The sequence below is a fragment of the Giraffa tippelskirchi genome, chromosome 5, assembly GCF_054371585.1.
Source record: "Giraffa tippelskirchi isolate mGirTip1 chromosome 5, T2T-mGirTip1v1.2.pri, whole genome shotgun sequence".
In the NCBI taxonomy this organism is placed as follows: Eukaryota; Metazoa; Chordata; class Mammalia; order Artiodactyla; family Giraffidae; genus Giraffa; species Giraffa tippelskirchi.
This window is the reverse complement of record NC_137279.1, coordinates 41,783,249-41,809,756: the sequence shown is the minus strand read 5'-3', so window position 1 is coordinate 41,809,756 and position 26,508 is coordinate 41,783,249. Positions and strand designations below refer to the sequence as shown.

The following is a 26,508-nucleotide window of genomic DNA, read 5'->3' as shown; positions in this document are numbered from 1 at the left end:
TTAGGAATTTGGAATGAAGAGGAAAGGATTAACACATGGTAGAAATAGAAAGCCTGGTAAAGGAGGCAGTGATGGAGGAATGGAAGCAGGGAAATAAGGGATGTTGAGAGATAGGAAAGCACGGGGATCTTTGAGCAGCGTGATGCAAGAGTTCAGAGCCAGACTGCCTGGCTCCATCACCAACAAGCTGTGTGACCTGAGGAGGTGTTTTCCTCCTGTGACTCAGTTCCCTCAGAGATACTAACAAATAAGGATAACATTCACCAGTCATCATCACCACATGGAAATGTTTGGAGAGTTAAATGGAATTACAGTTCAAGTGCTCAAAACAATGCCTGGCACAGTGCAAGTGCAGTGGATATGTTCATTGTTATTTTTCTAAGACTTGCCTCCCCTTCCTCCTGTTCTTATTTTTACTCTCTAGACTCTTTTTGACATTGCTTCATTTAAAAATATTTCTCAGATGGATATGAGGGAAGGTACTAGGTAAACTCTAGGTTCTATCAACAATATGTCTTAAGTGGAATAATGTTAAATTGCAGGGAGTGTGAGGGAAGTAGAAAAGAATTCCAAGGAATAGGAATGGAAGGAAATACCATTGACTGTTGAAAAGCTGTTCAAGCTGAAACCATTTGCTTGAATGGATTTAGTCTAGTAGAAAAATCTATATTGTTTCTAATTAGGTGGCCACTAAAAACACGATGATTCTAATATAATCTGATTAATAGTATTTCTTCTATGTTCCATACATGTTTTCTCATCTTGTATTGTACTAGAAATTCCCAAAGGATGGGACCTCTTTTTATATTAGTCTTGCTTCTCCTGTAGTATCTAGCAGAGGGCAATTAGACACCCAACAAATACTTGTTGATTCATTGATTAGATCTATGACTCTGGGTAGACATAATAAAAGTGTCCCCTTCATCTTTGTCTCTGATTTCTGTTTATATTATTTCAGTGGTGCATTTATATACACAACAAATAGTTGAACCTTCCTCGTGGCGCAGTGGATAAGAATCTGCCTGCCAATGCAGGAGACACAGGTTCGATCCCTGATCCAGGGAGATTCCACATGCTGCCAAGCAACAAAGCCTGTGGACCACAATGACTGAGCTTGCACTCTAGAGCTTGTGCTCCAAAACAAGAGAAACCCCTGCAATGAGAAGTCCGTGCACTGAAAGGAAGAGTAGACCTTGCTTGCAACAAATAGAGAAAGCCCGTGCAAAGTAACGAAGACCCAGCACAGCCATAAAATTAAAAAAAAAAAACCTCAAATCCAGGATACATTAGGAATACACCTTAAGACACAGAAGTGAATGCAGGACACCACCTGAGAGCAGACAGGAGTACCTGAGCAGCAGAAAAGAATATATAGTCCCAGGAAAAACTTGAGATCAAGCCCTGAGCCTTTGGAGTGAGAGCACTGACTCCAAGACCCTAGACTACCAGAGAACTAACCCTAGGGGGTATCAAATAGTGAGAACTCACACAAAGGAAACCACTGGAATACAAGACCTGACATCACCCAACCATCAATAGCACCCTGTGCAGGACACCGAATATAAACAACAAACAAACCAAAATACAAACCCAATCATCAGCAGACAGGATTACCATCTCATTCAGCCTTGCTCATCAGAGGAAAAACAAACAAACAAACAAAAACTCAGCACAAATATCACCCTATAAGAACCTTACACAAACCACTGGACCAACCTTAGAGGGCAGAAACCAAAAGGAAGAAAGAATTCAACCTTGAAGCCTGGGAAAAGGAGTCCTCAAACACAATAAATTAAAAAAAAAAAAAGTGAAAAGGCAGAGAAATACTACACAAATGAAGGAACAAATCAGAAACACAGAAGTCCAAATAAATAAAGAGGAAATAGGCAAACTGCCTGAAAAAGAATTCAGAATAATGATAGTAAAGATCATCAAAAACCTTGAAAGCAAAACGGAGAAAATGCAAGAATCAATTAACAAAGAACTAGAAGAATTAAAGAATAGACATGCAGAGACAAACAACACAATTACTGAAATTAGAAATACTCTAGAAGGAATCAATAGCAGAATATCTGAAGCAGGAGAATGAATCAGTGAGCTGGAAGATAAAATAGTGGAAATAACTTCTGAAGAGCAGAATAAAGTAAAATGAATGAAAAGAACTGAGGATAGTCTCAGAGACCTCTGGGATAATTATCAAATGCACCAACATTCAAATAATAGGGGTCCAGAAGAAGAAGAGAAAAGGAAAGAGTATGAGAAAATTTTTGAAGAGACCATATTTGAAAATTTTCCCAACATGGAAAAGGAAATAGTCAATCAAGTCCAAGAGGCACAGAGTACCATACAGGATAAACCCAAGGAGAAACACACCAAGACATACTAATCAAACTAACAAAGACTATACATGAAGAAAGAATATTAAAAGCAACAAGGGAGCAACATATAACATATATGGGAAGCACCATACACTTAACAGCTGATCTTTCAGCAGAAACTCTGCAGGCCAGAAGGGAATGGCAGGATATATTTAAAGTACTGAAAGGAAAAAAAATCTACAACCAAGATTACTCTACCTGGCAAGAATCTCATTCAAAATTGATGGAGAAATCAAAAGCTTTTCAGACAAGCAAAAGTTAAGAGAATTCAATTCCACCAAACCAGCTTTACAACAAATGTTAAAGGGACTTATATAGTCAAGAAATACAAGAGAAGAAAACAGATCTACAAAATCAACCCCAAACAATTAAAAAAATGGCAAAAGGAACAAATATATCAATAATTACTTTAAATGTAAGTGGATTAAATACTTCAACCAAAAGACACAGACTGGCTGAATGGATACAAAAACAAGACCCATATATATGCTGTCTACAAGAATCCCACTTCAGACCTCAAGACACATATAGACTGAAAGTGAGAGGATGGAAAAATATATTCCATGCAAATGGGAAGCAAAAGAAAGCTGGAGTAGCAATTCTCATATCAGATAAAACAGACCTTAAAATGACAACGATTACAAGAGGTAAGGAAGGACACTACATAATGATCAAGGGATCATTCCAAGAGGAAGACATAACAATTGTAAATATCTATGCACCCGACATAGGAGCACTTCAATACATAAGACAAACACTAACAGACATAAAAGGAGAAATTGACAGTAACACAATAATGGTAGGAGACTTTGACACTCCACTCACAGCAATGGACAGATCATCAAAACAGAAAATTAATAAGGAAACACAAGTCTTAAATGATACATTAGATGAGATGGATCTCATTGATATCTTCAAGATATTCCATCCAAATGCAGAAGAATACACCTTCTTCTCAAGTGCACATGGAAGAACCTCCAGGATAGACCACATCTTGGGGTCACAAATCAAATCTCAGTAAATTTAAGAAAATTAAAATCACATCAAATATCTTCTCCAACCACAACGCTATGAGACTAGATATCAATTACAATAAAAAACTAAGAAACACAAACACATGGAGATTAAACAACACATTTTTAAATAACCAAAAGGTTACTAAAGAAATCAAAAGGGTAATCAAAAAATTTATAGAAACAAATGACATTGAAAACATGACAACTCGAAACCTATGGGATGCAGCAAAAGCAGTTTTAAGAGAGAATTTTATAACAATACAATCCTACGTCAAGAAACAAGAAAAACATTGAATAGACAACCTAACTTTACACCTGAAACAACTGGAAAAAGAAGATCAAAAAACCCCAAAATTGGTAGAAGGGAAGAAATCATAGTAATCCGAGCAGAAATAAGTGAAAAAGAAATGAGAGAAACAGTAAAGATTAATAAAACTAAAAGGTGGTTCTTTGAGAAGATAAACAAAATTTACAAATCTTTATCTAGACTCATCAAGAAAAACAAAGAATCAAATCAACAAGATTAGAAATGAAAAAGGAGAGATTACAACAGACAATGCAGAAATACAAAGGATTATAAGAGACTATTATGAACAACATGGCAATGAAATGGATAACCTGGAAGAAATGGACAGGTTCTTAGAAAAGTTCAATCTTCCAAGACTGAACCGGGAAGAAATAGAAATTATGAGCAACCCAATTACAAACACTGAAATTGAAGCTGTGATCAAAAATCTCCCAAAAACCAAAAGCCCAGGACCAGAAGGCTTCACAGGAGAGTTCTATCAAACATTAAGAGAAGAGCTAATGCCTATCCTTTTAAAACTCTTTCAAAAAATTGCAGAGAAAGGAACACTTCCAAACTCATTCTACGAGGCCACCATCACCCTGATACCAAAACCAGAGAAAGACAACGGAAAAAAAGAAAACTACAGGCCAGTACCACTGATGAACATAGATGCAAAAATCCTCAACAAAATTTTAGCAAACACATCAAATTCAGCAACACATCAAAAAGCTCATACACTATGATCAAGTTGGGTTTATTCCAGAAATGCAAGGATTCTTCAATATATGCAAATCAATCAATGTGATACACCATATTAACAAAATGAAAGATAAAAACAATATGATAATCTCAATAGATGCAGAAAAAGCCTTTGACAAAATTCAGTACCCATTTATGATTAAAACTCTTCAAAAAATGGGCATAGAAGGAACCTAACTCATTACAGTAAAGGTCTATAATGATAAGCCTACAGCAAACATTATTCTCAATGGTGAGAAACTGAATGCATTCCCCCTAAGATTAAGAACAAGACGAGGGTGTCCACTTTCACCACTGTTATTCAACAGAGTTCTGGAAGTCCCAGCTACAGGAATCAGAGAGGAAAAAGACATAAAAGGAATCCAGATCAGAAAAGAAGAAGTAAATCTCTCACTGTTTGCAGATGACATGATACTGCCTATAGAAAACCCTAAAGATAGTATCAGAAAATTACTAGAGCTAATCAGTGAATTTAGCAAAGTCACAGGATACAAAATCAATACACAGAAATCACTTGTATTTCTATATACTAACAATGAAAAATCAGAAAGCACAGTTAAGGAATCAACCCCATTCACCATTGCAACAAAAAGAATTAAATATCGAGGAATAAATTTACCTAAGGAGACAAAAGAACTGTACACAGAAAATTATAAGACACTAATGAAAGAAATCAAAGACAACATATAGAGATGGAGAGATATTCCATGTTCTTGGGAGCAAGAATCAATATTGTGAAAATGGCTATACTACCAAATGCAGTATACAGATTCAATGCAATCCCTACAAATTACCAATGGCATTTTTCACAGAACTAGAACAAAAAATTTCACAATTCATATGGAAACACAAAAGACCCTTAATAGCCAAAGCAGTCCTGAGAAAGAAGAATGGAGCTGGAGGAATCAGCCCACTGACTTCAGATTATACTACAAAGCTACAGTCATCAAGACAGTATGGTACTGTCACAAAAATAAAAATATACACCAATGGAACAAGATAGAAAGGCCAAAAATAAACCCATGCACCTATGGGTGACTTGTTTTTGACAAAGGAGGCAAGAATATACAATAGGGCAAAACAGCCCCTTCAATAAATGGTGCTGAGAAAACTGGACAGCTACATGTAAAAGAATGAAATTAGAATACTTCCTAACACCATACACAAAGATAAACTCAAAATGGATTAAAGACCTAAATGTAAGACCAGAAACTATAAAACTCTTAGAGGAAAACATAGGTAGAACACTTGATGACATAAATCAAAGCAAGATCCTCTAGGACCCATCTCCTAGAGTAGTGGAAATAAAAACAAAAGTAAACAAGTGGGACCTCATTAAACTTAAAAGCTTTTGCACAGTAAAGGAAAGTATAAGCAAGGTGAAAAGACAGCCATTGGAATGGGAGAAAATAATAGCAACTGAAACAACTGACAGAGGATTAATTTCCAAAATGTACAAGCAGCTCATACAACTCATGCCAGAAAAACAAACAACCCAATCAAAAAGTGGGAAAATGATCTAAACAGACATTTCTCCAAAGAAGACATACAGATTGCTAACAAACACGTGAAAGGATGCTGAACAATGTTCATTATTAGAGAAATGCAAATCAAAACCACAATGAGATATCGCCTCACACTGGTCAGCATGGCCATCATCAAAAAGTCTACAAACAGTAAATGCTGGAGAGGGTGTGGAGAAAAGGGAATACTCTTGCACTGTTGGTGGAAATGTAAATTGATACAGCCACTATGGAAGACAGTATGGAGATTCCTTAAAAAACTAGGGATAAAACCACCATATGACCCAGCAATCCCACTCCTAGGCATACACCCTGAGGAAACCAGGGTTGAAAAAGACACATATATCCCATTGTTCACTGCAGCACTATTTACAATAACTAGGACATGGAGGCAACCTAGATGTTCATTGACAGATGAATGAATAGAGAAGTTGTTGTACATATACACAATGGAATATTACTCAGCCATAAAAAGGAATGCATTTGAGTCAGTTCTGACAAGGTGGATGAACCTAGAACCTATTATACAGAGTGAAGTGAGTCAGAGAGAGAAAGATAAAGATAAACAACAAAATTCTGTAAAGCAATTATCCTTCATTAAAAAAATATATAGAACTTAAAAAAAAATAAAAGGCTCAAATCCAAGAGTTCCAATGAATTTATTAAAAAAGAAAGAAAGAAATCTTTATGCTCCTTCAAGGCTTCAGGCATTGTGCTAACACTAGGGATTCAATAATGAGTAAGGTGCTCATGGAGCTCAGTTGTTTTATTTGGGTGGAGGGCATTAGATATTAGATTAAATTCACACAGTTAAATGCAGGAAGAAAAAAAGTATGATGTGGAAAGAACATTCTGGGCCAGTTGAGGCTTGGAGCAGCCTGGGAGCTACCAGAGAAACACAGTGGCTGGACAGTGGTGAAGGAGGCTTAGGGAGCACCTAGACCATTGGAAGGACTGATGTTGAAGCTGAAACTCCAATACTTTGGCCACCTCATGCGAAGAGTTGACTCCCTGGAAAAGACCCTAATGCTGGGAAGGATTGGAGGCAGGAGGAGAAGGGGACGACAGAGGATGAGATGGTTAGATGGCATCCCGACTCAATGGACATGGGTTTGGGTAGACTCAGGGAGTTGATGATGGACAGGGAGGCCTGGCGTGCTGTGATTCATGGGGTTACAAAGATTTGGACACGACTGAGCGACTGAACTGAACTGAACTGAGACCATGCCAGATCTCAGAGGCCATGTTAAGGTTGTATCGTCATGTGTAGCATCTGTCATTGGGTCAAACAGAAGACAGGTAATTCCTCAGGGAAGTTCCACCTGCACAGCTGGTCCTCTATGCAGATAAGGGACCTTTCTACAGAATAGTCCATAGGATGACAAGTTAGAACTTCAAAAAAGAACGTATAACTTTTCCCTCTTTTGGTTAATGTAATACATGTTTGTTGTAAAGAAAAGCATGGAGAAGGGAAAAATATCATCCAAAGTACTGTCATCAGTGGAATTGGAATCACACTGTATATTCAGCACAGTGCTTTTTTTCATTTGATAATATATCATACTCTTTTTCGATGTAATATTTTTTCTCTAGTTACAACTGAAAAAAAAAAAACCCCTATGTGTCTGTTACTCCGCTGATGGCTGACGCAGTCACGGACAAAGATGTTATCTCTCCCCCCACAGTTTTTGAAAGACAACTGACACACATTTCTTCCTGCTGAAGTTCTATTTAAATTGGTCTGTGGTATTCTAAGTATTTCATGTCTCTATCTTTGCTCTCCAGTTTTTGAAAGGGAAGGAAAGGCAAAGGAATCAGTCATTTGGGCAAAGGTCTCAAATAGCAAACATGGACATTCATAAAACTGTCTACCCACATAACCTTATATAAAAGTCCGAGTCTCAGGACACACTCCACATTACCCTATTTGTGCCTACTTAGCCCCATCCAGAGTTTCACTTATTTGTTCTACACATTTTTATAGGGTCTATTCTGTGCTATCATCTAAGCTACTCTCTGGAGACATACAGATAAATAAGATACAGTCCTGGACTTCCCTGGTAATCCAGTGGTTAGTAATCCTCCTGCCAATGTAGGGGGCATGGATTTGATCATTGGTCCAGGAAGACCCACATACTGAGGGGCAACTAAGCCCATGTGCCACAAGAGAAGCCACTGCCAAGAGAAGCCCGTGCTTTGAAACTATAAAATTGCTGCTCACCATAACAAGAGAAAGCCCACACACAGCAACGAAGACCCAGAGCAGCCAAAAAAGAAAAAAAAAAAAGAAGCCATATTTAAAAAAAAAAAATTCAGTCTTGGTCCTGATGGAACTCAAAGACCAAGTGAAGAGATGAATATAGAAATTTAATTGTAACAATATGGAGAAGACTGTGTATACACATGCATTCTTTGCGAGTCCCACAAAAGGGTATCTAACTCAGTCTGATGGTGGCAGTGGGCAGGTGATTGGAAAGGATGCTTAGAGAAGGTGATCCTTGAGCTGAGTAAAATAAGTCAGATTCTTTTGTGCAAGCTCAGTGGTTGGACATGCACACACAGAAATACTCTAAACTCAGCAGATGAATTAGGAAGTGGTTTTTGTATTAAAAGTATTTTTATCCTTCGAGGAGCATATGTGTCTGGGGCCCTTTGATTACCAGAAGGCTGTGATAACCACAGAAGGGTTATCACCCCACAGTTGAACACTAAAAACACAATTAAATGGATGACCTGTTCGTACATGAACATCATGGATAGAGTATCTCAAAGTCGCTGAGGAAGTGAAACAGAGATATTGTTACGTTTTTAGTTACTATTATGGAGCCCCTGTTTTTGGACCAGACCATAAGCAAAGCATTTTAAAGCCTGTATATCATTGAATTCCCATAACAGTCTTAACAGTTAGTTCCATCCAAACAGCTGGCTCATCTACTCAGAGATTATTGTGATATACATTTTTTTAAAAAGTAAATTGCAACTTGGAGGATTGTAGCATGCCAGAGCTGATAAATGAAGAAGAGGGGGTTCGAATTCAAGTCTAGCTGAAATGACCATACTAAAATGTGGGTTTTCCACTAAACTCATTAAAAAGCACTTTCTGGAAAAAGAAGAAGTAGTTCTTCTGACCCCCTTCTCTTGATTTTCTGGTGGATATTCCGTGCATGAACTCTGGTAATTAAAGATGAATCAAGAGTGAAACTAAATCAAGCTACTTCTTATATCGAGACTAATAACAGCTTCACACATTCTCCAGGTCGATTTCCCCTACAATATTCTAGAGGCAAGAGCACCAAATACAGAATAAAAATATAAATTTAGCATTCAGAAGCACCGCCTCTAGTTCAGAAAAGTACTCCTGTAGTTAATTAAGCTTTTTAAGGATTAAGCAGTTTGTGCAATCAGGCCTCTCAGACCAACATCCAGCTATGTAATAGCATTCCCATCAACAACCATTTCCGGAGAAGGCAATGGCACCCCACTCCAGTACTCGTGCCTGGAAAAGCGCATAGACGGAGAAGCCTTGTAGGCTGCAGTCCATGGCGTCGCGAAGAGTCGGACACGACTGAGCGACTTCACTTTCACTTTTCACTTTCATGCATTGGAGAAGGAAATGGCAACCCACTCCAGTGTTCTTGCCTGGAGAATCCCAGGGACGGGGGAGCTTGGTGCGCTGCCGTCTATGGGGTTGCACAGAATCAGACACGACTGAAGTGACTTAGCAGCAGCAGCAGCAGCAGCAGCAACAACCATTTATTGTATGTCTGTTACACGTAGGGCATTGTTCTAGGACTTGGGACTTCACAAAGTTATGATGCTTGGTCTGCTAAGTCTGCATGGAAGTCTGCTAAAGCTTCCTCTATGAGCTTTCAATCTAGTTGCAGATATAAGCCAGATGCAAAGAAAGGAGAAAAGCCTAAAAGAGAGAGTGCATGCCCAAGAGCTTAATGAGGGCCACCAGGGTTCAGGAGAGAGCAAGCTATGAGCTAGGGAGCATGAAGGATATAGAACTGAAGGTGCATCTTGTGGTTTCTGCTCCAAACCCACAAGTCGAGGGGAGGTCAGCCTCGTGTGGCTCACACAAACAGCCTGTTCTATCACAGTTGACTCTGAACAACTACAAAGTATTAGTTCATGTTTTCATATGTAATTTACCATTGGCTCTTGGTATGCATGGTCCCTCCACATTCGGTTGGGGATTCAACCAACCACAGTCCATGTAGCACTGTAATATTTACTACTGAAAAATACCTGCATATAAGAGGATCCAGCCAGTTCAAATCTATATTATTCAAGGGTCAAGTGTATTTCTTAAAGTGCTAATATTTATTAGGTTTTAGAAATTTAACAGCTTAAGGTTAAGAAGAGAGGAATTGCAGGGGAGAAATGTATCCTACACTTCTAACACACATACAGACAAATGCACACATATATGTACACATTCTGTACATACACTTTTTTTTTTTAATTAAAGAGTGTTATTTTTAACTATAGGAGCTTCCTACATGGCTTAGTGGTAAAGAAAGAATCTGCATGCCAATGCAGGAGATGCAGGAGACATGGTTCCATCCCTAAATCAGGAAGATCCCTTAGCCAGGGAAATGACAACTCACTCCAGTATTCTTGCCTGGAGGATCTGATGGTCAGAGGAGCCTGGTGGGTTACAGTCCATAGGGTCACAAAGAGTCAGACACGATTGAAGTGACTAAGCACACACACACACTTCTTACTATAGTGAATGTATGAATCTGGTGAATATACAAGTTTTCCTTTTTTTTTATTGCTTGCCCCTATTATAGGTTCCTAAAGTCAGATTCAAATGTATGTCCTTCTTTGAGAACCTAGACTTGTACTGGCAGAAATAGTCTGAACCCTATTAAGGGGCCAGTGTCAGGCCAATTTCAGCTTAGGGCTGAGTCCATGGAGACTGAATGAGGGAGACCCTAGGGGGAAAGAGACTGGAGAGTCTGGGACCAAATCCTGAAGGAGATCAGGAGCCAAAACCCTGAGGCTACAAACAGCATCAAGGCTAAATGGTAGGAGAGGAGGCCAAGGGAGACTGGGCAGACAGACTAGAATGCAAGAGAGGAGCCTACAGTCTTTTTGGTTGGCTTAAATCCAGAAAGGTCAGAATGGTCAGGAAGGTCAATGAAGGTAAACACCATCTGCTTCACTCTAAAAGGAAAGCTTCACAGAAGATTTGGAGAATGGGAGTGATTCTGGTTTGGCATCAGCAGTAGCTCTTCGAGTACTTGAAGGACTGCTATGTGGAAAAGATCTATATTTTCGGTGACACCTGATGTGGCTGGCATGGGACCAGCACGCAGCTAAAGGCTGTACAGGCAGCGGCAGGCTCTGTAAGAAAAGCAAGGCTGTGGCCTTTCATCTGAGTGCCAGGTACCCTGGGCAACCACAAATACCGCCTCTGCTGGTTGAGCCTGAACCCCACTCTCCCTCAGAAGATTGTAAGTTTCTCCTGGGCAGGCACCACGTCTTAGTCACTTTTGTAACCTCTGGCTCTTAGTGTACTTACTAAAAATCTTTTCAAGTCACGTCAGATTCCCGGCATCTGAGATGTTTTCTCTCTCAGCCAGCCATCTATTCAGAGCAGTGATAGTGTCTTTGCCTGTAACAGTCAGTGCTTCTCCATAGCCCTGGTAGGACTGGCAACCTCTCCACAGCCTATGTTAGCCCATAGCTCACAGAATGTTCTTGCATTCAGACCCATGAACCCCCTGTCCTCTCCCACCACAAGCTTTTCAGTTGAACAAAAATATATAGAATTGAAGAAGTACTAGGTCTTTTTTTTTTTTTCAACAGATAGATGTGTGTGTGTGTGTTCAGGTGCTAAGTTGCGTCTGACTCTTTGCAACCCCATGGACTGCAGCACACTGGTATTTTTGGAAATGACTCCCTGAACAGTGTCTCTGCTCTGAAACTGGGACTCAGAAGAGCCTGCTTGTGCAGTCTGACCAATCGAGTTCTTACACAGAGGACATAGAGTTCCCAGGCATAGTTAGAACAAAGGCAGCTTTAATTGTGACTTCCACTGGCCTGAGGGTCCCTGAGTGAGTCCTATAAGGATAGGTAATTTTGAATTATGCTTCAAAATTATTTACATGTAAATTTAAAAATTGCTTCCTTTCCTTGTGAATATCTTTGTTATAAAAATGTGTAATTTACTGAAATACATGTAAATTCTGGCAGTGGCATTAAACAATAGATTATCATGAAATAGAGAAATGGGAAAATGGCAGCTGTATAAAATCACTTAGCTGGAAGTAATCAAATCAAGTCCAATTTTTTAATCTTCAAATAATTCCATGCTCCTGGCTCCTGATAAAAGGGAACTGTCTTACCAAGAGTTATAATAGTCTCCTAGGGATTTGCTCTCCTTTAACAATAAAGAGACAGGAAAAGGTGTCATTTGAGATTTTAATTTGGCTGACTCATTTGTGAGTAAACTATGGGTACAAAGTGTTCTCTTTCTATAGCTAGAACTTGTTGTTTTACTCTGTTATTACAGTAAAATTATTATTTTTACCTCATCTGTCAATGTAATTAATAAAACTTTTGAAAGGTTGTTGCTGAACCGCGTAAAAGATGGCCGGGATGGCCGGGATTCTTGGCCTCCGGAGAAGAATTCAATCCGGGGCCAGAGACGAGGCTTGATCGCTCAGAGCTTTTGTGTGATAAAGTTTTATTAAAGTATAAAGGAGATAGAGAAAGCTTCTGGCATAGGCATCAGAAGGGGGCAGAAAGAGTACCCCCCTGCTAGTCTTCAGCTAGATGTTATATAGTCATTTGCAGTTTGTTAATGAAAGCAAGGAATGTCTTAAAACTCAGAATGGCACCAGGCCCCTCATCCATAAGATGTATTTTGAGATAATCTTGGCCCAGATGAGTTATCCCGGGCCATAAAACAATTGACTTGAATCTTGCAGAAAGGCAGATTACCATGCAAATAGTTCGTTTAATAGTTTAGATTAGGGGAAGAACGTCAGAGTATAACATACTGGTTTGCCAAGTAGGTTCTGAGCCTGTTAGGCGACTTGAAGACAGAGTTGGGGTAAATGCATAGTACATTAACATAGCTTAAGACAAACATTTCCGTAAGAAAAATGCATTGGTTTACTCAAGGTTTGAGCATAAGTTAACTTCAGGTGAAACCAGGTGTCATGGCAACACAGTATCTTAAGAGAAACCTCCTTTAAATTTGTATAGAGAAGGGAAAACTTATCCCTAGTTTGTTTCCTTCTGCCTCTTGAGAGAGAAAAATGTCTGACACTTGCAGCCCATTTCCTCAGTTTGGAGACCACTGGCCTTCCTGCCTGTTACCCTCTCACTTTCCACAGGAAAAGTCTTTTGCTGAAATGAAAATATGAAAGTAATATATTCTCCTATAAAGGATCCCTACCATACAGAATGTCTAAAAGAAAAGTGAGAATCATCCATTATATCACCTCACCCAAGGATAACCACTATTAACTTGGTAGGCTTTCAGAATTTTTTAATTCATATATTCAGAAAAATTTTTTCGACGAAACTAGATTACAGTTTTATTTTTATATTTTGGTTCTTAAAACTAACCATATATTAAGGACATCTTTTCTTATTAATAAATGTATACCTACATCAGCCTTCATAAGGGCTGCATAATATTCCATTATATAATATACCATAACTTATTTAAAATATCCCATATTGATAAAAATCTTGCTATCATAAACAATACTGAAAAATATCTTAGGATATTTATCTTTGCCTATATTTGTCCTATAATTTCTCTAGGAAAATTACTAGAAGTAGATTTCAGTTCAGTTCAGTCACTCAGTCGTGTCCGACTCTTTGCGACCCCATGAACCGCAGCACGCCAGGCCTCCCTGTCCATCACTAACTCCCTGAGTGCACCCAAACCCACGTCCATCGAGTCGGTGATGCCATCCAACCATCTCATCCTCTGTCGTCCCCTTCTCCAACTGCCCTCAATCTTTCCCAGCATCAGGGTCTTTTCCAATGAGTCAGCTCTTCGCATCAGGTAGCCAAAGTATTGGAGTTTCAGCTTCAGCATCAGTCCTTCCAATGAACACCCAGGACTGATCTCCTTTAGGATGGACTGGTTGGACCTCCTTGCAGTCCAAGGGACTCTCAAGAGTCTTCTCCAACACCACAGTTCAAAAGCATCAATTCTTCGGCGCTCAGCTTTCTTCACCGTCCAACTCTCACATCCATACATGACTACTGGAAAAACCATACCTTAACTAGATGGACTTTTGTTGGCAGAGTAATGTCTCTGCTTTTCAATATGCTATCTAGGTTGGTCATAACCTTCCTTCCAAGGAGTAAGCGTCTTTTAATTCATGGCTGCAATCACCATCAGCAGTGATTTTGGAGCCCCCCAAAATAAAATCTGACACTGTTTCCAGTGTCTCCCCATCTATTTCTCATGAAGTGATGGGACCAGGTGCCATAATCTTAGTTTTCTGAATGTTAAGCTTTAAGCCAACTTTTTCACTATCCTCTTTCACTGTCATCAAGAGGCTCTTTAGTTCCTCTTCACTTTCTGCCATAAGGGTGGTGTCATCTACATATCTGAGGTTATTGATATTTCTCCCAGCAATCTTGATTCCAGCTTGTGTTTCTTCCAGCCCAGCATTTCTCATGATGTACTCTGCATATAAGTTAAATAAGCGGTGACAATATACAGCCTTGACGTACTCCTTTTCCTATTTGGAACCAGTCTGTTGTTCCATGTCCAGTTCTAACTGTTGCTTCCTGACCTGCATACAGGTTTCTCAAGAGACAGGTCAGATGGTCTGGTATTCCCATCTCTTTCAGAATCTTCCACAGTTTATTATGATCCACACAGTCAAAGGCTTTGGCACTGTGTAGTGAAACACTGTAAATATTCCCTTTAAGATCAGTAGCAAGACAAAATCCCACTGTTTCTACTACTATTCAGTATTGCACTAGGAATCTTAGACAAGAAATAAAACACAAAGATTACTCTAATTTCATTCTTTTACATGTAGCTGTCCAGTTTTTACAGTACCACTTATTGAAGACACTGTCTTTTCATCATTGTATATTCTTGCCTCTTATGTTGCAGATTGGCCATAAATACATGGGTTTCTTTCTGGGCTCTCTGTTCTGTTCCATTGATCTATCTGACTGTTTTTCTGTCAGTGCCATACTGTTTTGATTACTAGAGTTTTGTATTATAGTCTGAAGTCAGGAAGCATGATTTCTCAGGCTCTGTTCTTCTTTCTCAAAAATTTTTTGGCTATTCAGGGTCTTTTTGTTTCCATACAAATTTTAAAATTAGTTCTGTGAAAAATGTCATTGGTCTTTTGATAGGGATTGCACTGAATGTAGATTGCCTTGAGTAATAAGGTCTTTTGGCAATGTTAATTCTCCCTATCCAAGAACATGGTATATCTTTCCATCTGTTTGTATTGTCTTAAGTTTCTTTCATCAGTGTCTTGCAGTTTACCAAGTATAGGTCTTTTACCTCCTCGGGTAGGTTTATTCCTAGATATTGTATTCTTTTTGATCCAATGGTAAATGAGATTGTTATAGGTCTTTTACCTCCTCAGGTAGGTTTATTCCTAGATATTGTATTCTTTTTGACCCAATGGTAAATGAGATTGTTTTCTTAATTTCTTTTCCTTAGAGTTTGTTGTTAGTGTATAGAAATGCAGCAGATTTCTGTATATTAATTTTTTAATTTATTTTTTTATTGAAGGATAATTACTTTACAGAATTTTGCTGTTTTCTGTCAAATCTCAACATGAATCAGCCATAGGTATACATATATCCCCTCCCTTTTGAACCTCCTGCCCATCTCCCTCCCCATCCCATCCCTCTAGGTTGATACAGAGCCCCTGTTTGAGTTTCCTGAGCCATACAGCAAATTCCCATTGGCCATCTATTTTACATATGGTAATGTAAGTTTCCATGTTCCTCTTTCCATACATCTCACCCTCCCTCCCCTCTCCCCATGTCCACAAGTCTATTTTCTCTGTCTGTTTCTCCACTGAGCCCTGTAAATAAGTTCTTCAGTAACATTCTTCTAGATTCCATATATATGTGTTAGAATACGATATTTATCTTTCTCTTTCTGACTCACTTCACGCTATATAATAGGTTCTCCTCATCAGAACTGACTCAAATGCATTCCTTTTTATGGCTGAGTAATATCCATTAGGTATATGTACAACAACTTTTTTATCCATTCATCTGTTGATGGACATCTAGGTTGCTTCCATGTTCTAGCTATTTTAAATAGTAATGAACAATGGGATACATGTGTCTTTTTCAACCCTGGCTTCCTCAGGGTATATGCCTAGGAGTGGGATTGCTGGGTCATATTGTGGTTTTATTCCTAGTTTTTTAAGGAATCTCCATACTGTATTCCATAGTGGCTGTATCAATTTACATTTCTACCAACAGTGCAAGAGTGCTCCCTTTTCTCCACACCATATCCAAAATATATTGTTTGTAGACATTTTGATGATGGCCATGCTGACCAGTGTGAGGTGATATCTCATTGTGGTTTTGATTTGCATTTCTCTAATAATGAATAATGTTCAGCATCTTTTCATGTGTTTGCTAGCAATCTGTATGTCTTCTTTGGAGAAATGTCTGTTTAGATCATTTTCCCACTTTTTGATTGGGTTGTTTGTTTTTCTGGCATGAGTTGTATGAGCTGCTTGTACATTTTGGAAATTAATCCTCTGTCAGTTGTTTCAGTTGCTATTATTTTCTCCCATTCCAAAGGCTGTCTTTTCACCTTGCTTATAGTTTCCTTTACTGTGCAAAAGCTTTTAAGTTTAATGAGGTCCCACTTGTTTACTTCTGTTTTTATTTCCACCACTCTAGGAGGTGGGTCCTAGAGGATCTTGCTTTGATTTATGTCATCAAGTGTTCTGCCTATGTTTTCCTCTAAGAGTTTTATAGTTTCTGGTCTTACATTTAGGTCTTTAATCCATTTTGAGTTTATCTTTGTGTATGGTGTTAGGAAGTATTCTAATTTCATTCTTTTACATGTAGCTGTCCAGTTTTCCCAGCACCATTTATTGAAGAGGCTGTCTTTACCCCATTGTATATTCTTGCCTCCTTTGTCAAAAATAAGTCACCCATAGGTGCATGGGTTTATTTTTGGCCTTTCTATCTTGTTCCATTGGTGTATATTTTTATTTTTGTGACAGTACCATACTGTCTTGATGACTGTAGCTTTGTAGTATAATCTGAAGTCAGTGGGCTGATTCCTCCAGCTCCGTTCTTCTTTCTCGGGACTGCTTTGGCTATTAAGGGTCTTTCGTGTTTCCATATGAATTGTGAAATTTTTTGTTCTAGTTCTGTGAAAAATGCCATTGGTAATTTGATAGGGATCACATTGAATCTGTAGACTGCATTTGGTAGTATAGTCATTTTCACAATATTGATTCTTCCTACTCAGGAACATGGAATATCTCTCCATCTCTATATGTTGTCTTTGATTTCTTGCATTATTGTCTTATAATTTTCCGTGTATAGTTCTTTTGTCTCCTTAGGTAAATTTATTCCTCGATGTTTAATTCTTTTTGTTGCAATGGTGAATGGGGTTGATTCCTTAACTGTGCTTTCTGATTTTTCATTGTTAGTATATAGAAATACAAGTGATTTCTGTGTATTGATTTTGTATCCTGTGACTTTGCTAAATTCACTGATTAGCTCTAGTAATTTTCTGATACTATCTTTAGGGTTTTCTATGGGCAGTATCATGTCATCTGCAAACAGTGAGAGATTTACTTCTTTTCTGATCTGGATTCATTTCATGTCTTTTTCTTCTCTGATTGCTGTAGCTGGGACTTCCAGAACTCTGTTGAATAACAGTGGTGAAAGTGGACATCCTCGTCTTGTTCCTAATCTTAGGGGGAATGCATTCAGTTTCTCACCATTGAGAATAATGTTTTCTGTAGGCTTATCATTATAGACCTTTACTATATTGAGTTAGGTTCCTTCTATGCCCATTTTTTGAAGAGTTTTAATCATAAATGGGTACTGAATTTTGTCAAAGGCTTTTTCTGCATCTATTGAGATTATCATATTGTTTTTATCTTTCATTTTGTTAATATGGTGTATCACATTGATTGATTTGCATATATTGAAGAATTCTTGCATCTCTGTGGTAAACCCAACTTGATCATGGTGTATGAGCTTTTTGATGTGTTGCTGAATTCTGTTTGCTAGAATTTTGTTGAGGATTTTTGCCTCTATGTTCATCAGTGACATTGGCCAGTAGTTTGTGTGTGTGTGTGTGTTGTCTTTGTCTGGTTTTTGGTATCAGGGTGATGGTGGCCTCGTAGAATGAGTTTGGAAGTGTTCCTTCCTCTGCAATTTTTTGAAAGAGTTTTAAAAGGATAGGCATTAGCTCTTCTCTAAATGTTTGATAGAATTCTCCTGTGAAGCCATTTGGTCCTGGGCTTTCGGTTTTTGGGAGATTTTTGATCACAGCTTCAATTTCAGTGCTTGTAATTGGGTTGTTCATAATTTCTATTTCTTCCTGGTTCAGTCTTGGAAGTTTGAACTTTTTAAAGAATCTAGCCATTTCTTCCAGGTTATCCGTTTTATTGCCATGTAGTTGTTCATAATAGTCTCTTATAATCCTTTGTATTTCTGCATTGTCTGTTGTAACCTCTCCTTTTTCATTTCTAATTTTGTTGATTTGATTCTTCTCTCTGTTTCTCTTGACGAGTCTGGATAAAGGTTTGTAAATTTTGTTTATCTTCTCAAAGAACAAGCTTTTAGTTTTATTAATCTTTACTATTGCTTCTTTAATTTCTTTTTCATTTATTTCTGCCCAGATTTTTATGATTTCTTTCCTTCTGCTAATTTTGGGGGGTTTTTGTTCTTCTTTTTCCAGTTGTTTTACGTGTAAAGTTAGGTTGCCTATTTGATGTTTTTCTTGTTTCTTGAGGTAGGATTGTATTGCTATAAACTTTCGTCTTAGAAATGTTTTCCTGCATCCCTTAGGTTTTGAGTTGTGTTTTCATTGTCATTTGTTTCTAGAAATTTTTTGATTTCTTCAGTAACCTGATGGTTATTTAGAAACGTGTTGTTTTATCTCCACATGTTTGTGTTTCTTACAGTTTTTTTCTTGTAACTGATATCTAGTCTCATAGCGTTGTGGTTGGAGAAGATGTTTGATGTGATTTTAATTTTCTTAAATTTACTGAGGTTTGATTTGTGACCCCAAGATGTGGTCTATCCTGGAGAATGTTCCATGTGCACTTGAGAACAAGGTGTATTCTTCTGCATTTGGATGGAATGTCCTGAAGATGTCAATGAGATCCATCTCATCTAATGTATCATTGAAGACTTGTGTTTCCTTATTAATTTTCTGTTTTGATGATCTGTCCATTGCTGTGAGTGGAGTGTCAAAGTCTCCTACCATTATTGTGTTACTGTCAATTTCTCATTTTATGTCTGTTAGTGTTTGTCTTATGTACTGAGGTGCTCCTATGTCGGGTGCATAGATATTTACAATTGTTATGTCTTCCTCTTGGAATGATCCCTTGGTCATTATGTAGTGTCCTTCCTTATTTTATCTCTTGTAATCATCTTTATTTTAAGGTCTATTTTGTCTGATATGAGAATTGCTACTCCAGCTTTCTTTTGCTTCCCATTTGCATGGAATATATTTTTCCATCCTCTCACTTTCAGTTTATATGTGTCTTGAGGTCTGAAGTGGGATTCTTGTAGACAGCATATATATGGGTCTTGTTTTTGTATCCATTCAGTCAGTCTGTGTCTTTTGGTTGGAGCATTTAATCCACTTACATTTAAAGTAATTATTGATATATATGTTCCTATTGCCATTTTCTTGTTTGTTTGAGGTTGATTTTGTAGATCTGTTTTCTTCTCTTGTATGTCTTGACTATATAAGTCCCTTTAACATTTGTTGTAAAGCTGGTTTGGTGGTCCTGAATTCTCTTAATTTTTGCTTGTCTGAAAAGCTTTTGATTTCTCCATCAATTTTGATGAGGTCTTTGCCAGGTACAAGTAATCTTAGTTGTATATTTTTCTCTCCAGTACTTTAAATATATCCTGCCATTCCCTTCTGGCCTGCAGAGTTTCTGCTGAAAGATCAGCAGTTAAGTGTATGGGATTTCAATTGTATGTTACTTGTTGCTTCTCCCTGGTTGCTTTTAATATTCTTTCTTTGTGTTTAGTCTTTGTTAGTTTGATTAGTGTGTGGCTTGGTGTGTTTCTCCTTGGGTTTATCCTGTATGAGACTCTTTGTGCCTCCTGGACTTGATTGATTATTTCCTTTTCCATGTTGGGGAAATTTTCAACTATAATCTCTTCAAATATTTTCTCATTCCCTTTCTTTTTCTCATCTTCTTCTGGACCCCTATAATTCGAATATTGGTGCCTTTGATATTGTCCCAGAGGTCTCTGAGATTATTCTCAGTTCTTTTTGTTCATTTTACTTTATTCTGCTCTTCAGAAGTTATTTCCACTATTTTATCTTCCAGCTCAATGATTCATTCTTCTGCTCCAGATATTCTGCTATTGATTCTTTCTAGAGTATTTTTAATTTCAGTAATTGTGTTGTTTGTCTCTGCATATCTATTCTTTAACTCTTCTAGTTCTTTGTTAATTTATTCTTGCATTTTCTCCATTTTGTTTCAAGGTTTTTGATGATCTTTACTCATTACTCTGAATTTTTTTTCAGGTAGTTTGCCTATTTCCTCTTCATTTATTTGGACTATTGTGTTTCTAGTTTGTTCCATCATTTGTGTAGTATTTCCCTGCCTTTGCATTATTTTCTTTTTTAACTTATTTTTTTTGAGGTCTCCTCTTCTTGGGCTTCAAGGTTGAATTCTTTCTTCCTTTTGGTTTCTACCCTCTTAGGTTGGTCCAGTGGTTTGTGTAAGTTTGCATAAGGGTGAGATTTGCTGAGTTTTTCTGGTTTTGTTTGTTTATTTTTCCTCTGATGGGCAAGGCTGAGTGAGATGGTAATCCTGTCTGCTGATGATTGGGTTTGTATTTTTTTGCTTGTTGTTTAGATGTGGTGTCCTGCACAAGGTGCTACTGGTGGTTGGGTGGTACCGGGCCTTATATTACAGTGGTTTCCTTTGTGTGAGTTCTCACTATTTGAAGCTCAACATTAAGAAAACTAAGATCATGGCATCTGGTCCCATCACTTCATGGCAGATAGATGGGCAAAAAGTGTAAACAGTGGCTGACTTCATTTTTCTGGGCTCCAAAATCACTGCAGATGGCGATTGCAGCCATGAAATTAAAAGATGCTTACACCTTGGAAGGAAAGTTATGACCAAACTAGACAGCATATTAAAAAGCAGAGACATTACTTTGCCAACAAAGTTCTGTCTAGTCAAGGCTATGGTTTTTCCAGTGGTCATGTATGGATGTGAGAGTTGGACTGTAAAGAAAGCTTAGCACCGAAGAATTGATGCTTTTGAGCTATGGTGTTGGAGAAGACTCTTGAGAGTCCCTTGGACTGCAAGGAGGTCCAACCAGTCCATCCTAAAGGATATTAGTCCTGGGTGTTCATTGGAAGGACTGATGTTGAAGCTGAAACTTCAATACTTTGGCCACCTGATGTAAAGAGCTGACTCATTGGAAAAGACCCTGATGCTGGGAAAGATTGAGGGTAGTTGGAGAAGGGGACGACAGAGGATGAGATGGTTGGATGGCATCATCGACTCGATGGACATGGGTTTGAGTGGACTCTGGGAGTTGGTGATGGACAGGGAGGCCTGGTGTGCTGCGGTTCATGGGGTCGCAAAGAGTCAGACACGACTGAGCGACTGAACTGAACTGAACTGAGGGTTAGTTCTCTGGTAGTCTAGGGCCTTGGAGTCAGTGCTCCCACTCCAAAGGCTCTGGGATTGATTTCTGGTCAGAAACGTAGATTCCACAAGTGGTTTGTTATGGCATTAAGTGAGATTAAAACAAATATCAAAAAACAAGAAACCAAAGGTGAACCCTAAACAGATGACAGTTACAAAATCAGGTAAATAATAATTAGAATAATGCTGCTGCTGCTAAGTCACTTCAGTCATGTCCGACTCTGTGCGACCTCATAGACAGCAGCCCACCATGTTCCTCCATCCCCAGCATTCTCCAGGCAAGAACAGTGGAGTGGGTTGCCTTTTCCTTCTCCAATGCATGAAAGTGAAAAGTAAAAGTGAAGTCACTCAGTTGTGTCCAACTCTTTGCAACCCCATGGACTGTAGCCTACCAGGCTCCTCCGTCCATGGGATTTTCCAGGAAAGAGTACTGGAGTGGGTTGCCATTTCCTTCTCCAAGTAAAATAATGGAACATATACATATACACCCATGAGCAAAGTCAAAACAGTCCAACAAAAATAAAGTACAGTAGATTGTTCTGGCATACAAAAGAAATAAAAAATTATATTTACTAGTTAAGAACAAAACTAACTAAAGTACAAACTGGAAAACAAAACTAAAACAAGGTGCAAAGTGGGGAATAAGGCAATGAAAACAAAACTAATATGTTGGAAGGAAATGAAAGAAAAGAAAGAAAGAATCGATATGCAAAGTTAAATAGAGGTAGATAAGATTTATATACATTAAAGATTAACTGCAAGGAGAAAAGAACAGTAGGAAAGGCAAACAAAGGAATAAATGTAGAAAAAATATAATAGGTTTAAAAAAATTATAAAATAGAAAAAGAAAAAAGGGGAAAAAAGAAGGAAAACTCCATAGAACTGCAGAAGCCCAACATAGAGGCAGAGGTTTATTACAACAATAAAAAAATGTGACTGAGAAAAAAATCTCAAAAGCTTAATTAGATTTAATAGTGTCAACAAAATTGACAACTACAACAGAGGGAAAAGGGGGGGGGATCCAAAAGAATCTATAGAACAAGTCAAAGCATAAGAATAATAAATGTTTTTCTTGAGTCATTGCTGTTAAGAGTCCTTTCCCTTGCTGGGAGTCACAGTCCACCTCACCTCCTTAGGATACTCTCCAACACTTTGTTCATCTCTGGACCTGCTGTGGGGACAGCTCAGATTCTAATCTGGTCCTACTCCTGTATGTTCTTGTCTCCAATGTCCACAGCTATCAGAAGTAGTGCATGTTCTTTTGTGGGAGCTCTCAATGACCTTTTGTATATTCCTTAGACACAGAGTCTGCCTAGTTGATCATGTGGATTTAATCTGCAGCTTATACAGCTGGTGGGAAGGTTTGGGGTCTTCTTCCTTAGCCACACTGCCCCCGGGTTTCAATTGTGATTTTATTTTCACTTCTACGTGTGGGTCGTCCACTGGAGTTTGCTCCTGAGGCTGCCCTGGAGGACTTGGGTTTGTCCCTGTGAGGGCCAGATGTGGAGGTGGTGCAGCTGCTTGGGTCACGGGGGTTCTGGTAGCACCAGGTACTCAGGGAAGTCGGCGGCTAGGGCAGCAGGAACTATAGTGCTCTAGAAGGGTATGGCAACCAGTATTGGCCAATATGCTCCAGTATTCTTGCCTGGAGAACCTGCCTCCCTGACAGAGAAGCCTAGCAGGCCACAGTCTACAGGGTCTCAAAGAGTCAGACACTACCGAAGCAACCCTGCAAGCATAGATGCAAGACTTTTTTTGCCTGTGGCAGCTCTGCCCTAGTGAGGGTTGAGCATGAAAGTGGCACAGCTGCTTGACTTGCCAAGACCCTGGCAGCGCCAAGTGTGCAGGGACAAGGACTGCCCCCGCCGCAGGAGTTATGGCTCTATCAGAGTCTTTTTTCAAGCCTCTTGTACCTGGCAATAAGGTCTCTTTGGCCAGTCTTTCTCCATAGCTCAGCCTGTTCAGGCACTTAGAGGGCTCCCTTGCCTGGGGTCCTTCTCTGTTGTTCAGTGCGTCAGGCACTTAAAGGGGAACCCTGGGTGGGGTCCTACTCTGTAGTTCAGTGTGGTCAGGCATTTGATGGGCCAGCCTCTCTATTGTTCAGCTGGGGATGCTGGCACGTGGGGAAAGAGAGGCTGTGGTGATGGCTCCACCCCCTACGTGTGACTCAGCAGTATTGCCTTGCTTCCATGGCTGTCCAACTTTCCTCTACAGGCATTTCCCACCACAATCTCTTCCCTCATATCCCCTCTATCCATCTCTCCACAGTCAACAGCAGCCCTTGCCTTGGGATTGCTCCACAATCCCTAAACTCAGCTCCCAGCTGCTGCGCCTTCCAGGGGACCTGTGTCTCTGTCCGGGGTATGTATGGCTGCGACAAGTACTGTCTGATTCTCATTCCATTTAGGCTGCCACAGATCAGCTGTTTCACTCTCAGCCTTAAATGTTTCTCCTCTGACTCAGACAGTTGCTCCAGTGTTGGGATTGGACCCCTGCTTCAGTTCCCCCACCAGTGGAGGGCAGGTCCAGTCCTACTAACACTCCTGTTTTCCCTCTACTTTCTTCATCCTACTGAGTTTTGCATGATTCTATATATTCTTTTCCACTGGTCAGGTACTCCTGTCCGCTCTCATCTGGTATTCTACATGCACTTCTGTGTCTGAAGGTGTATTCCTGATGTATCCGTGGAGCGAGATGTATTCCATGTCCAACTTCTCCTCCACCATCTTGTTCTCTCTTCTGTATATTAATTTTGTATCCTACAACTTTACTGACTTCATTTGTAAGCTCTAATAGTTTTCTGGTGGCATCTTTAGAATTTTCTATGTGTAGTATCAAGTCATCTGCAAATAGTGACAATTTTACTTCTTCTTTTCCAATTAGAATTCCATCTATTTCTTTTTCTTCTCTGATTGCTATAGCTAGGACTTCCAAAACTGCCTTGAAATTAAAATGGCAAGAGTGAACATCCTAATCTTATTCCTGATCTTAAAGGAAATGCCTTTAACTTTTCACCATTGAGTATATTAACTGTGGGTTTGTCATGCATGGCCTTTATCTTGTTGAAGTATGTTCTCTCTATACGCACTTTCTGGACACTTTTTATCATAAATTGATGCTTAATTTTATCAAAAGCATTTTCTCTATCTATTGAAGTGATCTATGATTGCTATCCTTCAGTTTGTTAATGTGATCTGCTATTTGCAACAATGTCAATGGACTTGGAGGGTATGGTGCAAAGTGAAGTCAGGCAGAGAAAGACAAATACTGTATGATATCACTTATATGTGGAATATTAAAAAAGTACAATAAGCTAGTGAATGTAACAAAAAAGAAACAGACTCACAGATATAAAGAACAAATTAGTGTTTACCAGTGGGGAGAGCAAAGAGGAGAGGGACAACATGGAGCTAGGGGGTTAAAAGTACAAACTACTAGGTATCAAATAAGTTGCAAGGATATATTGTACAACACAGGGAATATAGGCAATATTTTATAATTATAAATGGAGTATAATCTTTAAAAATTGTGAATCAATATATAATAACTATAACTATATAATACTGTACATTAACTATAGTTTAAAAAAAGACAGGGAATAAAAGGAAAAAAGATATAAGAACTGGAGAGTGAGAAACAAAGTCATCTTTATTTGCAAATGATATAATTGAGTAGAAAACCTCAGTGAAATTACAGATAAGTTATTAGAACTAATGACAATTTTAAGAGGTGACTCAATAAGAAAATAATATACAAAGTTAAGCTGCAATTCTAAGCATCAACACAAAGAATTAGAAAATGTGATCTTTTTGTAAAAAGGCTTTACAATATTATAAAAATTTTAGATACCTAGAAATAAACCTAACAAAAGATGTATGTGGCCTGATAGCAAAAAATTATAAAGCTTTATTGAAAAAATTACAGAGAAGATAAAGGTATATTTATGAATCATAAAATATAAATACTCCTAAAATTAATCTAATCCTATATAACTCTAATTTTAATAAAAATCTCAGTAGATTTTTTTTGTTATAGAGCTTTTACTAACTTAATAACTGTTTATTGATTACCTAGTCCTTGCCAGATGCTGTACTAGGCATGATAGAAGATAGCAATGAGCATGACGTATCGTTATCTTTATGGACCATCGTCTAGAGGGAAAAACTGACTTAAAATGAGCCAACATTAGTATGCGATATTGATTATAGACTGTGTGTATGACATTTTGCTGATGATAAAATTGAAGCTTAAGCACATTAGTTGCCTTGTCCAGGATTGTAGAGCTGATACCAGAGCCTCTTTTTAAATCAAAGTCATGAAGTCTGACTTCAAAGATTCAGTTCTCCCCATGTCACCATACAGGTTTCCAAGATCCCCTTTGGCCAAAAGTTCAGCCACTGCATATTCCTCTGTTTATCTTTATGGAGCCATAGATGCTTCTGAAACATCCACAGCGTATACATGACCTGGACACAAAGCTGCATAAGTTAAGAGTTGCAGCAGCAACAAAGTGCATGCAGTGTTCACGTATGCCAGCGCTGGTGCCACTGGGCTCTGTGTTTAGACATAGTTGGCAGCTGCCGTGATGTTATTTCAAGGATGTTTCTCTAAAAGCTCTCCTTCCTGGACTATCTCAGTTTTTGAAAAATTCCACAATTGGAGAGTCAGGCTCTAGGATTT

General features: G+C 38.6%; 1 long non-coding RNA gene across 1 annotated transcript in view; it reads left to right on the top strand.

The window, feature by feature from the left end:
* Positions 1-26,508, top strand: part of LOC145506023 (uncharacterized) — a 287,451-nt gene that overhangs the window by 166,200 nt on the left and 94,743 nt on the right. The window lies entirely within an intron of this gene.